This window comes from Danio rerio, chromosome 15 (genome assembly GCF_052040795.2).
Source record: "Danio rerio strain M-AB ecotype USA chromosome 15, GRCz13ab, whole genome shotgun sequence".
Classification (NCBI taxonomy): Eukaryota; Metazoa; Chordata; class Actinopteri; order Cypriniformes; family Danionidae; genus Danio; species Danio rerio.
In genome coordinates this window covers 47467293-47477500 of record NC_141035.1, presented here as the reverse complement: position 1 = coordinate 47477500, position 10208 = coordinate 47467293, and the positions used below count along the sequence as shown (strand labels likewise).

At 38.0% G+C, this 10208-nt stretch overlaps 1 protein-coding gene and 2 long non-coding RNA genes across 14 annotated transcripts in view; 2 read left to right on the top strand and 1 right to left on the bottom strand.

Moving 5' to 3' along the window:
- The window catches only part of LOC147840716 (uncharacterized), a 3620-nt gene extending 3415 nt beyond the window's left edge, over positions 1 to 205 (top strand). Inside the window, exon 3 of the long non-coding RNA XR_015510030.1 lies at positions 1 to 205. This exon is cut by the window's left edge and continues 1177 nt beyond it. This is a non-coding gene — a long non-coding RNA (uncharacterized LOC147840716).
- Positions 1 to 10208, top strand: part of gria4a (glutamate receptor, ionotropic, AMPA 4a) — an 877747-nt gene that overhangs the window by 36875 nt on the left and 830664 nt on the right.
- The window catches only part of LOC141377928 (uncharacterized), a 244751-nt gene that overhangs the window by 100229 nt on the left and 134314 nt on the right, over positions 1 to 10208 (bottom strand). For both annotated transcript variants that reach the window (XR_015509986.1, XR_015509985.1), the window contains exon 5: positions 6535 to 6590. This is a non-coding gene — a long non-coding RNA (uncharacterized LOC141377928). The remainder of the gene's footprint in view (positions 1 to 6534; positions 6591 to 10208) is intronic.

The following is a 10208-nucleotide window of genomic DNA, read 5'->3' as shown; positions in this document are numbered from 1 at the left end:
CTGATACTCGCAGCCTGCCCACGACCCACGCCTGATACACGGACTCTGATACTCGCAGCCTGCCCACGACCCATGCCTGGTAAAACCCTCTGTGTCTGTTCATTGCCAGTCTTGATACTTCATAGACTGTTGTGGATGTGTGTTTGCACATTAGTGCATACTGTGTGATTGAGTGAAAGCTTGACTAATAAATACTGCATAATGGATCCCTCTGTGTCAGTCTCCTCGTTACAGTTTAAATGCGTTTACATAGCTGAATACACACAGGATGTACAGCAATACCCAAATATCTTTACAGATAAAAACAATTAAAGGATTCAAATGTTACAAAAATGATTATTTTCTACGTAAATATAAAGGACAGTGCTGCCTTGTCACTAACATTTAATTGGTCTGCGACTATTTGTCAATTGCGTGCATTTTAAGTTTAGTCTTTAAACACTACCTTCTCTGTGATGTCGTAAACACCATATTGCTTTTTGGTTCCTCTTGTCTGATTTGATGTTTTGAGCATGCAATTTTTTCCCGTAACCTGATAACAGCCAGTACAGCGAAGAAACGGCAACATGGCGGCAAGATCAAATTAAAGGCTAAAAGAAAATGTCTGTTTCTAACGTCTTGGAAGCAGACATTTACGTGTGAACAATGCGACAAACAAAAGTGATAAAAAAAAAATGAAAAAAGTGATGTTTTGCACGGTTTGCCATCAGTTTGACAAGTCGGCCACCTTTTGTTAAATAATTTCGAACCACAATAAAATAGCTCCACATTTTCCCCTGCTCTTTTTGTTTGAAAAACACTTTTATTAATATGTTTTTAAGTATTGAAATTCTAGATTCACTTTATTTTGGACACATTATTTAAAATATGTGGCAAAAAATAGCTATTAACTTCCCTTTTTTTTGGTGGGGCCAGTGAAAATTTGGTAGGGCAAGTAAAAATCTGAACCACTGGCCCAATCGGACCAGTAGAAAAAATCCTTAGCGTTGAACCCTGACGCGTGTTTGAATATAACTTGACCACACTTCATTATTATTGTTTATTTATTCCTTTGCTGGAGATTAGAACTGAATTTACAAATAGTTTTGACACAAATATTTGTATTTTACAAATTAAATTAAATACGTCGGCTATTGGATGTCTTCAGTGGAGTGAGTTTCAACCGATTTCTTACTCCACCAAAGTAAAGGAGTAAAGAGTAAAAGTAAAGAGAAAGTAAAGAGGCTGAATGGAGGAGGCTCGTTCCTTATCCTTGCGCTGCAGATGCTCTGTTTAACAGATGCTGTGTTTTCTCGCTAGCGAATCGTTCAGTTTTTACACTTGCAAAGTCCGCCATGTAAATAGCAAATGTGCTATGGCACGACGCGATTGACTCTTAAAGGGAATAGGAGATGAGACTCTGGGGTGCGTTTCCTAAACAATGATGTAACTTGCAGCTGAGTTATCACAGTACGATGCATCGTTTGGGAAAAGAACGATGTAGTGACGAGCATTGCCCAAAACCCATAGTTTCTCTGTCGCAGATTCATAGTTTGAACCATGGTAGTTATAACGTAAAGCGCCCATAATAATACTCTAAACGGGGTGGATAAAGGGACTAAGCTGAAAAGAAAATCAGAATCAGAAAGAGTTTTATTGCTAGGTATGTTCGCACATACGAGGAATTTGTTTTCCTGACTGAGCTTCTTCAGTGCAACAGAATTACAGAGACAGTACAAAAAACAGATAATAAATATATATATATATAAAAACAGTAAGCTTTATATGTATGTTTATATGTATTTTTATTTTCTGGCTAAAGCATAAAACTAAAAAATGTTTATCCAATTAAATAGAGTCGGACCGTCATCTCCCTTAATTCCGATAGGCAGGTCAGACTGTCTGTCAGCAAATGTAGATTCCGACTTCTGCGCATCTGTTTACGCAGATCCGCCATTAGCGCGTGCCCGTCTGCATCACAAACGCATGCTCTCCGAGCGAGCTGCGGGCCGCTCGCAGATGCCAAGTCGGCAATGAGCCATAGGCGCCGAAGGACAGCCGAGCTCGGCCCGATTACTGTAAAGCCAAGCGCGGGTATAATTCGCCCTTAATGCGGCCGCGCGGTCACAAGACGGACCGGGAGAAATCAAAAGCTGAATTGAAACTTTTAAAAACCTGAATCAGTATTGGAGTTACTTTAGCACGCTGGAGGAAGGACGACACCATGGCTGAAGTATCACTGTTAGACAGGTAATGTTCTGTTTTAAAACTCTTTTATGTTAGATTGTGTTCTGTTATGAATGACTTATATGCACAGACGTGTTGTTCAGCCACTGAAATCTCCCGGTGAAAGATTGATGTGATTATTCTCAGTTTCATAAGGTTCTTTGACAGCATCTATAATGTAGATTTATATTTAGTTTAACAACAAAACACCAGTAAATAGCGCAATTCCGCCTAACCTGCTTTATTGAGCTGAAGTTGCTTTTATGTTCACATTGGGTAATTTTTTTTTACAATGATAGCTTTCCTATTATGTTTACCATGCTACTCTGAATATTCACTCTAAAATAGCATGTAAGTGTGGCTAAGTATTTCATGTAATTCCTGCACGGCGCTGGCACTAATTAACAGGCGAATGACATGAAGTAGTGGGTTATTGTCTGTCGGCTGTTGTGACACGGTGCGCGCGCTCGCGATTTCAGGGGGTGTGGCTTTGAATCACAGTCCCTCCCCGCCGTCCAAAGATAATATGCTAAGCGGTTAGCATTTTGGCAGATCACCTACTGCACCTTTAAGACCTGTTTAAAATAGATATAAGACCTATAACACAAGATTTCAGCAAATTTAAGACTTTTTAAAGCCTAAAACTTGGATTTTGAGATTTAAGATATTAAGACTGGGCAAGGCAGTGGCGCAGTAGGTAGTGCTGTCGCCTCACAGCAAGAAGGTCGCTGGGTCGCTGCTCGGCTCAGTTGGCGTTTCTGTGTGGAGTTTGCATGTTCTCCCAGCTTTCGTGTGGGTTTCCTCCGGGTGCTCCGGTTTCCCCCACAGTCCAAAGACATGCGGTACAGGTGAATTGGGTAGACTAAATTGTCCGTAGTGTATGAGTGTGTGTGAGAATGTGTGTGTGGATGTTTCCCAGAGATGGGTTGCGGCTGAAAGGGCATCCGCTGCGTAAAAACTTGTTGGATAAGTTGGTGGTTCATTCCGCTGTGGCGACCCCGGATCAATAAAGGGACTTACCCGTCAAGAAAATGAATAAATGAATGATATAAATACTGTCCACCTTTTGGTACCCTTTCTGTTGTGCTAGTTATCCTTTGGAAAGGGTAACCCAAAAAGTAGTACGGTACCTTTCGGTTTTTGGTCCCTTTTGACAATGAAAGCGGACATATAAGCGTACCGAACCGAATCAAAACGAGACATAAGTGCATTCAATGTTAGATTACAAGGGCAAGCTATTGTTTTGTTTTCAATGACATGCACACATGAACTGTTCACCACAAAACTAGCAATGCAAGCTTACAAAATCAGTACGGTTAGTTTTGATTTCACGTGTACTTTAAGCATCATGCGATGCTCAAAAAAAAAAAAATGCTGACGGAAGCATTCCTTAATTTTAGTGCTGTATTGTTTGCTCCACAATGTCCAGAGTAAGATCAGCGGTGAATAACTTCACCCAGAGGCAGAAGGTCAGCGTGACTCTTTCATTCAGTCTCTCTGTGGACTCATGCATTTCTGTAAATGGTAAATCAATCTGTTTGTGACCTGCAGACCCAGTGTTTCTCCATCTCTCTTTGTGTGTTTCTGATTAATAGCTCTGTTTCCATTACAGTCCCACGGTGATTTTATTAAAGTTAATTGTGTTTAGAGCTCAAACACACACACACACACACACACACACACACACACACACACACACACACACACACACACACACACACAGATGAACAAATGACCAGTGACAGGTTATTTCAGGATATGATGTCAGCAGTGATGATGTCAGTGTAGGGTTGTTGCTAAAAGGGATACAGCTATGACCGGAAGTTCATTCATTCATTTTCCTTCAGCTTAGTCCCTTATTTATACGTGGTCACCACATCGGAATGAACCGCCAATTATTCCAGCATATGTTATTGTTTACTGGTAAAGGCTGGAAGTTAACAAGAACTATTTATATTATTTATTAAATTTCCAATTAGTTGTATTTTACCATGACGGTAATGTAAGAACATTAATTATACAGAGTATTATTCATATTATTTATTAATTATCCATTCAATTGTATTTCATTAACGCCTACGCTTAGCCTCACAGACAAACACAGATGAACAAATGACCAGTGACAGGATATTTCAGGATATGAGTCAGAGTATGGTTGTTGCCAAAAGGATATACAGCTGCAGCCGGATTATTTATATTATTTATTAAATTAAATTAATTAGATTTTACATAAGATTTAAATCAAATGACATTAAATATGATCATTATTATCACAAGGAGTTAATAAGAATTATTTATTAAATTACCTATTAATTGTATTTTATTATCGTCTACCTCAACCATCACTGAAATGTAAAAGCAGTGGCTGATTCCAGCGTTATGGATGTGACATTTGCAGTAAAAATTTTAAACATAAATTCGCAGTGAAAGTATACGTTAACATTATATTGAACCATCTGTTTATATTTTCCAAAACAACTAACCACAGAGTTATGGGATCAAAAAAATTCAATCTGTGAACATTTTTATACTTTAAATTAGGAAAATAAACAAGCGTAATGGATCAGGGTCCCCGCGGGTCCTTAAAAAGTCTTGAAATGTCTTAAATAAAATTTTCGATTTTTAAGGTCTGAAAATGTCTTGAATTCTGTCATTTTCCATAAGGAGGTCTTAAATTTCATGTGGGATCTTAAATTTCATGTCCGACTCGTCTTTTTTATTTATTTTTTTCAACCGCTACTTGACCAGCGCAACATTTGGGGGCAGAACTTCGTGGGTGCAACCTGCATCATTCCATAGGTGACATACGAGTAAGTGATTGATGAATGCGTTGCGTTGATACTTTGCCACCACAGCATTTTGCGAAATCGCAAGCATGGGCAAATGTTTGTTTGATGACAATTGGTTGGAGGACGATAAGTATCGAGGGTGGCTAAAGAAAACAGCCAGTAATCATGAAGGGAGGTGTGCTTTATCTAAAAAGACGATAAAACTGGGGACAATGGGCCGCAAAGCGCTCGATTCACACATGAAAGCAGAGAAGCACAAAAAATATGTGTAGACGCAGGCAAGTAGTCTGCCCATAAGTATGTTCTCATCGAGCACTTCGACCTCAGCCTTCCACAAGGCCGTCCTCTTCAAGCAATGCCTTCAGCAGCTTTGCGAATATAGTTACATTTAAGGCCGAAATACTGTGGGTATTTCAAACCGTAAGCCGCCATCACTCGTACACCTCAAATGAGGACGTCCACCTAGTTTTTCAAGCAGTTCCCTGACTCAGTGCGAGCACGTTCACATGTGGAAGAGACAAAACAGTATATTTAGCACGATTTGGTGTTGCCCCATACCTAAAGAAGAAACTAATTTCACGAGCAAACAAGGACGCTTTCATCATAATGTTTGATGAGTCCATGAACGCAGCAACGAAGACTTAGACTTGCACTTTAGACGTTGGTCAACTGACGAGACCGGTGCCCTGTTGTCAGGGTTGTAAGGTCAATCAGCACTCGGCATAAAAGTTTTTGCGTCCCTTTGACCTGTCTTGAGCGTGGCTCTGGTGAGTTGTGCCACGCTAATGCTTCACCACATCATTCTGTGTTGACACACTGAACATTTTCCGTTTTTTTTTTTTAAATTTTCATTTTAGAGGACTTAAAAAGGTCTTAAATTTCCTGTTAAAAAATGTGCAGATAACCTGTGGATGTGAAAAAAAAATCTGCGAGTTTACAGTATACAACATATTTCGTAGAAATTCTGTGAATTAAACTGCACAACCCAAAATAAATAATGCTCAACAAAAGGATAAGAGTTGGCTCTTTATAGAACAAAACTGATTGATTTTATTTTATTTTGACATTTTTGCATTTTTGAGGGAAAAGCTTTGTTATGGATGTGACACTTTTTCGTTATGGATGTGACGGATGTGAAATCGCCATTTCTTTGATTTTGGTAAATCAAATATAATAGTTTGAAAACATTGACAGAGACATTTTTAAGTATTTTTAAAGTACTGTAAAACACTTGCCTGCGCAAAAAATGTAGAAACGGTTTCGCTATTTTGGTGAAAACATTTTTCTTTTCACGGCAAGGTTGACATTTTCATGGAATTGCTCAGTACTTTTTTATATTATTAAATTAGCCATTCAATTGTATTTTGTTTATGTCTACCCCTTAACCTAACATCACAGCTATGTAAAACATGAATTATTATTGTAGTGTCACAAAAATGATGCTATACTCATGTGGGTATCCACAGCCGTATCCCTTCTAGACTATAGACACTCTGATTGATCACTGCTTATTAATCAATAGGTAATAAATCACTCTTACCTTCGTAGAGTTATGACAGATGCTGGTCTGATTGATCCATGTTGGTTATTCAGGATCTGAAAAATCAATTAGATTATGTATTGTTAATAATAAGTCATAATAATAATAATATATGTGATCTGTATAGCAATTTTCCTACATTAAATACAGCTCAAAGTGCTTCATAAGCATGAAACTAATATTACAAACATTATTAATTTAGGGTAATTGAAGCTTTGAATGTTTTAACAGGTATATGTAAATACAGAAAATAAAATAGACATGAAATAATCTTAGCAATTACAATAAAAAAATCATTAAAATGAATTCAAATATTCCTAAATTTGTATTATTTATTAGAATGTCTATTTAAACGTAACATATTTTTATCTAAATAGAGATAACTCAATGGTGGGAGCATGATAGTGTTATTTTGAGTATACACTCGCCGGCCACTTTATTAGGTACACCTGTCCAACTGCTCGTTAACGCAAATTTCTAATCAGCCAATCACATGGCAGCAACTCAATGCATTTAGGCATGTAGACACGTTTAAGACGATTTGCTGCAGTTCAAAATGGGCATCAGAATGGGGAAGAAAGGGGATTTAAGTGACTTTGTACGTGGCATGGTTGTTGGTGCCAGAGGGGCTGGTCTGAGTATTTCAGAAACTGCTGATCTACTGGGATCATACTACTCTAGGGTTTGCAGAGAATGGTCTGATAAAGAGAAAATATCCAGTGAGCGGCAGTTCTGTGGGCGCAAATGCCTTGATGCCAGAGGAGAATGGTCAGACTGGTTCCAGCTGATAGAAAGGCAACAGTAACTCAAATAAGCACTCGTTACAACCGAGGTCTGCAGAAGAGCATCTCTGAACACACAACACGTCCAACCTTGAGGCAGATGGGCTACAGCAGCAGAAGACCACACCGGGTGCCGCTCCTGTCAGCTAAGAACAGGAAACTGAGGCTACAATTCACACAGACTCACCAAAACTGGACAATAGAAGATTGGAGAAACGTTGCCTGCTCTGATGAGTCTCCATTTCTGCTGCCACATTCAGAAGGTCGGGTCAGAATTTGGCATCAACAACATGAAAATATGGATTCATCCTGCCTTTTATCAACAGTTCAGGCTGCTGGTGGTGTTACAGGATATTTTCTTGGCACACGTTGGGTCCATTAGTACCAATAGGAATGGGAGATTGGCATCATGGATGTGCAGTTGACAAATCTGCAGCAACTGCGTGATGCTATCATGTTAATATGGATACCTAATAAAGTGGCCAGTGAGTGTGGTTTTAATTTTTATATTTTGCATTTTTGTATTTATTTTATTTAAAGTTTTAGCATTTTTTGCACTTAATATTACATTTATTTCATATATATTTTATGCTTATTATTTTATTTTTTTTCTAAAATGTTTAATATGATAACTCATAATCATTTTCCAACATGTAATTAATTCCTGTGGTCTTCAGTATCATATGATCCTTCAGAAAGCATTATAATATTACATTTACATGTATTAATTTAGCAGTGTCATGGCCACCAGTGTTCCAACCTGAGCAGATCGATGTTACAGTATATACACTGATCGCTAACGGACTACAAAGCCGCCAATTCATGGACTTCAAAACCCAGTCATGCACCACACACACAACCAGTTCCTAATCCCGACTAATTACATTCTCACAGCTGGAGGATCATTACAAACTGATTACATAGACTTTGAATACAGCACACACACACACTTCATTGCTGAGTCTTGTTTACATTTTGTGACATTACAACATGTTTCCTTTGTCTTGTTTCGCCGTGTTTTGACCCTCGCCTTGTTTGTCCGTTTATCCCTGTCTGCTGCCTGCCTTCTGATCATCTGACTATGACTCTAGTTTCCCTGTATACATCTGTTTGCCCCTGTGCTGACCATTGCTCACCTAACTTCTCTAATAAACCTGCATTTGGATCCACACTTCCGTTGTCAGTGTCACATCCCATTACAATCAGACTGTACTATGCAGATTTCATTATTATTATTTTGTGTTAAAAAAACATGATACATCTTTTTATTTTAGGATCCTTCGAAAAATATAAAGAACAGCTTTTATTTAGATTAAAAATCTCTTGTAAAATTCTCTCATTTGTAATCAATTAATGCATTCTTGCTGATTAAAAACACTATTTCATTCACATTAATATTTTTGGCTTCTATTCATGTCATCGCTCTAAGTGGCTCCGCCCACAATGACCTTTCATTGGTTTGCTCTGCAGAGCTGTGTGATCTGATTGGCTGTAAACTCTGTCACCTTCCACAGGACATTCACGTTCAATAAGAGCACTAAAATCCTGATGTGAAACGGGAAAGGTGGAATAGTTTGACATCTCCGAATGAATCTAATAAAAAATGGATCTCGCCTTCAAGTTGAGCTGAATTATTTCTGCGGCCGAAGGTGATTTTATACATTCATATGGAATATAAAAGCCTGATAACATAACGCGAGTAAGACAAAAGGTCAGGTCGAGCTGTGGAAGATTAAATGGAGAAGATTTAACAGAGTGACATCAGCGTGAGAGCAGAGGAGACTGTACCGTTTTCATCACACCAATGAAGCCTGTTAAACACACACACACACACACACACACACACACACACACACACACACACACACACACACACACACACAAAATCTTAATAGAGACCTATTATGCCCCTTTTTTACAAGATTTAAAACAAGTCTCCTACGTCTCTAGAATGTGTAGTGGAGTTTCAGCTCAAAATACCACACATATAATTAGGGGTGTGACGAGATCTCGGGCTACGATTTCTCGTAGAGGAGAAAATTTGTCTCGTGAGTCATGATGCACTAAAAATTGTAGGCAGGATTGGATTTGAGCTACACATCAAGTGCTTTGCATACACCTGGCAACCCAGGCTGCCTCTGTGTTGTGCTTTTTTCACCGGATTTCAAAGGTTGCTTAAAAGCAAAGGGTCACACATTAACCACGCCTCATAACCATACGACGTAAAAGCACTTTAGAGTTACAAACAATTAAGTACTGGGAGAACAGTTTATGGTAAAGATTAAAAATCACTGTTTAATGGAACATGACACCAGTGAATGTTGTAGCAATTACATTGTTCAACCAACAGGTGGCGACAAACAATCATTAAAGTTACGTCACTGAATGGGTTTTCAAAAAGGATGCAGCTATAATGAAACATGAAGTTTTATCTGTGAATTGTTGAATCATTAATTGAACATAAACACAGTTGAAGTCAGAATTATTAGCCCTTTAATTTTTTTTCTTTTTAAAATATTTCCTAAATTATGTTTAACAGAGCAAGGAAATTTTCACAGTATGTCTGATAATATTTTTTCTTCTGGAGAAAGTCTTACTTGTTTTATTTCGGCTAGAATAAAAGCAGTTTTTAATTTTTTAAACACCATATTAAGGTCAATATTATTAGCCCCTTTAAGCTTTATTTTTTCTCAATAACCTACAGAACAAACCATCATTATACAATAACTTGCCTAATTACCCTAACCTGCCTAGTTAACCTAATTAACCTAGTTAAACCTTTAAATGTCACTTTAAGTTGTATAGAAGTGTCTTGAAGAATATGTAGTCAAATATTATTTACTGTCATCATGACAAAGATAAAATTAATCAGTTATTAGGGATGAGTTATTA